The following is a 6,568-nucleotide window of genomic DNA, read 5'->3' on the forward strand; positions in this document are numbered from 1 at the left end:
GCGCATTGTCGTCTCCATGCTGTCTGCGCCTATACCTATGGGTCTCCCATCCTCCTCTATTTTTCAAGTCACCAGCCTCCACTGACACACACACAGGGCCTGACTGTGAAGTTGATGTAATTGCATCTCGTTCTCACCGCCTCCAACTCTTTTCTGGTCCAGAGGACAGCGTTGTTCTTTCAGTGCCGTGGGGTCAGCACCTGTAGGTCACACAGGTGATATGGGGTTACACGGACCAGTACTGACCTCTCACCCCAACCTGTCAACGGCTATGCGGTTACCAGCCTAATCCTTCACCCAATGCTAGAAAAATCCACCCATCCTATTGTTTCTCACTTCCCCCCCCCCCCCCCCCATTTTCACACACACTAGATACACCTAAATCTTGATGCATGGCAAACTGAACAAATAACATACACACACACATTAGCCTATTCCTCACTAACTACTCCTTCACAACGTGTGTCACTAAACCTTAAAGTTTGTATCACTGCTAAGAATAGCTGGGTTATCATTAACTCAAAAGAGTGAGGATTAACAGCAGTTGTTGAGGGTTACTGACTGTTTGGAGCATCGGAGCTGGCTAAAGCATGCCTAACAGCAGAGAGACAGTGTGTGTATTGTAACATAGCTCAGAACAAGTTTGGGAAGCACAATTGCACTAAGGAAAGACACTTCTCACTGACTCCCCAGAGCAAAGCACAGCACAATGCATGGCGGTAGAGAATTGCATACTTCACAGAAATCTTCTTTCTATGTTGCTATTCTGCCAGTTATACACCCCCCCCCCCCCCCCCCCCCCAACCATTCATCCCAATCCCACAGAAGAAAAAAAGGGGGGGGGGGCTAAGGAATGTGGAACATGTAGCTTCTGAATTGCGTGGGTGAGCTACTGAGTGACAGGTAAGCAGAAGACTCCACCTGGGAGTGAGTGAGTTTGTAGAGGTCGACCGATTAATTAGGGCCGATTTCAAGTTTTCATAACAATCTGTAATCTGCATTTTTGGACACCAATTGTGGCCGATTACATTGCACTCCACAAAGAGGCTGACTACCTGTTACGCGAGTGCAGCAAGAAGCCAAGGTAAGTTGCTAGTTAGCATTAAACTTATCTTGTAAAAAACAATCAATCTTAACACAATCACTAGTTAACTACACATGGTTGATGATATTACTAGTTTATCTAGCTTGTCCTGCTTTACATATAATCGATGCAGTGCCTGTAAATTTCTCATCGAATCACAGCCTACTTCGCCAAACGGATAACAAACGCATTCGCGAAAAAAGCACTGTCGTTGCACCAATGTGTACCTAACCATACACATCAATGCCTTTCTTTAAAATCAATACACAAGTATATATTTTTAAACCTGCATATTTAGTTAATATTGCCTGCTAACATGAATTTCTTTTAACTAGGGAAATTGTGTCAATTCTCTTGCATTCCGTGCAAGCAATCAGGGTATATGCAGCAGTTTGGGCCGCCTGGCTCGTTGCAAACTGTGTGAAGACCATTTATTCCTAACAAAGACCGTCACTAATTTCCCAGAATTGTACATAATTATGACATAACATTGAAGGTTGTGCAATGTAAACAGCGATATTTAGACTTAGGGATGCCACCCGCTAGATAAAATATGGAACGGTTCCGTGGTAGGCAACCGCAGGCTCGTAAGCATTCATTCCAACAGTACTTTCGTGGGTTTGTCAGCAGCTCTTCGCTGTGCTTCAAACATTGAGCTGTTTATGACTTCATTTCTATCAACTCCCGAGATTAGGCTGGTGTAACCGATGTGAAATGGCTAGCTTGTTAGCGGGGTGCGCGCTAATAGCGTTTCAATCGGTGACGTCAACTCGCTCTGAGACCTTGAAGTAGTTGTTCCCCTTGCTCTGCAAAACCTGCAGCTTTTGTGGAGCGATGGGTAACGATGCTTCGAGGGTGGCTGTTGTCGATGTGTTCCTGGTTCGAGCCCAGGTAGGTGCGAGGAGAGGGACAGAAGCTATACTGTTACACTGGCAATACTAAAGTGCCTATAAGAACATCCAATAGTCAAAGGTAGATGAAATACAAATGGTATAGAGAGAAATAGTCCTAGAATTCCTATAATAACTACAACCTAAAACTTCTTATCTGGGAATATGGAAGACTCATGTTAAAAGGAACCACCAGCTTTCATATGTTCTCATGTTCTGAGCAAGGAACTTAAACGTTAGCTTTTTTACATGGCACATATTGCACTTTTACTTTCTTCTCCAACACTTTGTTTTTGCATTATTTCAACCAAATTGAACATGTTTCATTATTTATTTGAGGCTAAATTCTTGATGTATTATATTAAGTTCAAAGAAAAGTGTTGTACAACAGTATTGTTGTAATTGTCATTATTACAAATAAAGAAATAAAAAATATTTTAAAAATCGGCCGATTATTCGGTATCGGCTTTTTTTGATCCTCCAATAATTGATTTCGGCGTTGAAAAATCATAATCAGTCGACCTCTATTTGTGTGTGTGTCATTCCACTCATAGACCTTTACACCTGCCATGACTATCCTTTCTGTCTCGCCAACATAGGCAAATACATACCAGAACATTGTGTATTTGAGCCTGGTGTCTGACTCTGAACTGATGTGTGTAGGTCCCAGACAAGTGTTTGTTTGGCTTTACTAGTACTGACCCACTGGTTGCATAGCCTGCCTCATTCCTCTCCCGTGGGTGGCGCTGCATTGTCAGTCTGAGGGGTCTCACGCCCCTGAGGGGGAGGAGGGGATACAAAGTGAGGGGGGGGAGACAAGCACGTCAACTTAGAGTTGTGAAAAAAAAACATACCGGTAGTTCGGTTCCGCAAAAAACGGGAACACTTGCTCAGGTCTGTGGAATACAAACATCCAAGGCAACTGGGGACACACCTTGACTGGCATTTTAGGCAATATTAACCACACCTGATTGGTGGGAATTGTGATAATAATGAGTAGACACTTCCTGGCTCCAAGGACTTTTGTTTCGTTATGGACTTCAGTTTGGTAATGCATCCCAAACTATAACACTTTCATCCACATTAGAAATTCAGCCTTTTTTTGATTTGTGTCTCATCAAATCATTTTCACATTTCTGATTGTTTTTTTCATTTAAACCGCATAGTTGCTAGTATAATTCCAGAGCCTCTCAAGAGCTGCATTTACAGTGCATACCCCTTCACTTTTTCCACATTTTGTTAAGCTACAGCCTTATGATAAAATTGATTAATTCATCAATACACAATACCCCATAATGAAAAAGCAAAAACATTTTTTTTTTTAAATGTTTGCAAATGTATACAAAAAATAACATTTACATAAGTATTCAGACCCTTTACTCAGTACTTTGTTGAAGCACCTTTGGCAGCGACTACAGCCTCGAGTCTTATTGGGTATGATGCTACAAGCTTGGTACACCTGTATTTGGGGAGTTTCTCCCATTCTTCTGTGCAGATCCTCTCAAGCTCTGTCAGGTTGGATGGGGAACGTCGCTGCACAGCTATTTTCAGGTCTCCCCAGAGATGTTCGATTGTGTTCAAGTCCGGGCTCTGGCTGGGCCACTCAAGGACATTTAGAGACTTGCCCCGAAGCTACTCCTGCGTTGTCATGGCTGTGTGCTTAGGGTTGTTGTCCTGTTGGAAGGTGAACCTTCGCCCCTGTCTGAGGTCCTGAGCGCTCTGGAGAAGGTTTTCATCAAGGATCTTTCTGTACTTTGATCCGTTCATCTTTCCTTCGATCCTGACTAGTCTCCCAGTCCCTGTCGCTGAAAAACATCCCCACAGCATGATGCTGCCACAACTAAGCTTCACCGTAGGGATGGTATTGGCCAGATGATGAGCGGTGCCAGGTTTCCTCCAGGGGTGACGCTTGGCATTCAGGCCAAAGAGTTCAATCTTGGTTTCATCAGACCAGAGAATCTGGTTTCTCATGGTCTGAGAGTCCTTTAGGTGCCGTTAAGCAAACTCCAAGCGGGCTGTCATCTGCATTTCACTGAGGAGTGGCTTCCGTCTGGCCACTCTACCATAAAGGCCTGATTGGTTGAGTGCTGCAGAGATGGTTGTCCTTCTGGAAGGTTCTCCCATCTCCACATAGGAACTCTGGAGCTCTGTCACAGTGACCATCGGGTTCTTGGTCACTTCGCTGACCAAGGCCCTTCTCCCCCATTTGCTCAGTTTGGCCGGGCGGCCAGCTCTAGTAAGAGTCTTTGTGGTTCCAAACTTCTTCCATTTAAGAATGATGGCGGCCACTGGGTTCTTGGAGACCTTCAAAGCTGCAGAAATGTTTTTGGTACCCTTCCCCAGATCTGTGCCTCGACACAATCCTTTCTCTGAGCTCTACAGACAATTTCTTTGACCTCATGGCTTGGTTTTTGCTCTGACATGTCAACCATGGGACCTTATATAGACAGGTGTTTGCCTTTCCAAATCATGTGAATCACGTGAATTCCAATCAAGTTGTAGAAACATCTCAAGGATGATCAATGGAAACAGGATGCACCTGAGCTCAATTTAGAGTTTCATAGCAAAGGGTCTGTATACTTATATAAACAAGGTATTTCTGTTTTTTATTTTTAATACATTGTTAGAAAATTTTTAACAACCTGTTTTTGCTTTGTCATTATGGGGTATTGTGTGTAGATTGATGAGGAATAAAGGCTGTATAGTAACAAAATGTGGAAAAAGTGAAGTGATCGGAATACTTTTCAAAAGCACTGTACATGGCTCTGTATAAAACTAAAATACTGACGGACTCATAAAACCCCAGACTTTTATTTATTAACTTAACTCTCATCTTACATATTTCATCATTTCACTCTTGAGCAAGTTATTAACCGGTGCTTAAGCCTGAAGGTCTAACTCTCTCTCACGCATACACACACGCACACACCCTCCCTGTGGGAACAGCAGCCCAAGAAAGGGCAGGCTGCCAGCTGGCTATGAGACATGCTTTTGAGGCTGAGGATGTTTTTTTTAGGTCTGGAGTCTGGACTGTTTCTCTCCCTTTCTCTCCCTGGTCCCTGTGGGAGGTTCTTGGCTCTCACTGCTCACTTCTACAGCAGTGGGGGATTCTGCAGGGCGCTCTGCTGTACTCTGCTACCACCTATTGGCAACTATTGAGCAGTACAGCATGGTGAGGTCCTCCTAGGTGAGGTAATAAAGTGTATAATAATGCAGTGCCTTCAGAAAGTATTCATACCCCTTGACTTACTCCACATGTTCTTGTGTTACAGCCTGAATTCAAAATTCATTACAAAATGTTTTCTCACTCATCTACACACAATACCCCATAATGAAAAAGTGAAAACATTTACATTTTTTCCAATAAAAAATAAATACCAAATGAAATACAGAAATATCTCATTTACATACGTTTTCACACCCCTGAGTAAATACTTTATACCACCTTTGGCGGTGATTACAGCATTGAGTCATCTTGGGTATGTCTTTGCACTTTGCAGCTTTGCACATCTGGATTTGGGGATTGTCTCCCATTATTTCTTGCAGATTTTTTCAAACTCTGTTAAATTAGATGGGGAGCGGTGGTGAACCGCAATCTTCAAGTCTTTCCACAGATTTTCAATGGAATTCAAGTCTGGGCCACTCAATGACTTTCACATTCTTGTTCTGAAGCCATTCCAGAGTTCCTTTTGGCTGTATGCTTGGGGTCATTGTCCTGTTGGAACTTAATTTTTTTCTGTCCAAGTCTACGGTTTTTTGAACTCAGAAGCAGGATCTAGTCGAGGATTTGCCTGTATTTGGCTCCATTCATTCATTGTTCCCTCTGTCCCCGACCAACCCTATTCATTGACGCTAACTGCTTTAGCGCCTATGGACGAAAGTATGTTCTTTGCGGTGAGCTTTTGGTTAAGAGCTCTGGCACTCGGTCTGAAAGTTAACATACATCGGATATCAGCGAGAAATAATAATACATTTAAAAAAAGGTTAAATTGACACACGCCTCGTTAGGGTTTAGTGTCCCCACAAGCCATGTCGCCATAGTTACAGCGCTTGTTTGCGGAATACAAGAGGCGACAAGAGGCGACCTGTGCTAATTAACTATCTAGCGTACTCCAAACACTTGTGCGTAAACCTAACCCCAGAGAGGAAGAGAGAGGCCCGACTCTGGGAAAATCTGTCTCCCTCCAGCAGGTGGCATTTTTTCGTTTTGCCCACCAAGCAGGTTTTATGGAGGTCGATGAGTGTCTCGAATTTGGTCAACAAAAAAATGAATGGCTTATTTGCTACGTGAGGTTTATTTGATTGAATATAATTTTCGTAATGCTTAAGTTGTTACAACTGTACTGATATTAGTAGGACCTGTGACATCCCGGCAACATTGAGAAAAATCACTTTATTTATGAGTTGTCTCGAGATGGCTATGCATATTCATGACATCAGGCTAGCAGCATAGCATTTGTCAACAACCTTCATCAAATATTTAAAAAAAGGATTGTAATAATGAGATGTATCCACCAATCCAAAGAAAGGATTTGCGGGTGCTAGATAGCATGCGGTTCCGCTTTGTGGACACTTTGTACAAAATAATAAAATG

This window comes from Oncorhynchus mykiss, chromosome 5 (assembly GCF_057628025.1).
Source record: "Oncorhynchus mykiss isolate SJ-2025 chromosome 5, ASM5762802v1, whole genome shotgun sequence".
NCBI classification, from domain to species: domain Eukaryota; kingdom Metazoa; phylum Chordata; class Actinopteri; order Salmoniformes; family Salmonidae; genus Oncorhynchus; species Oncorhynchus mykiss.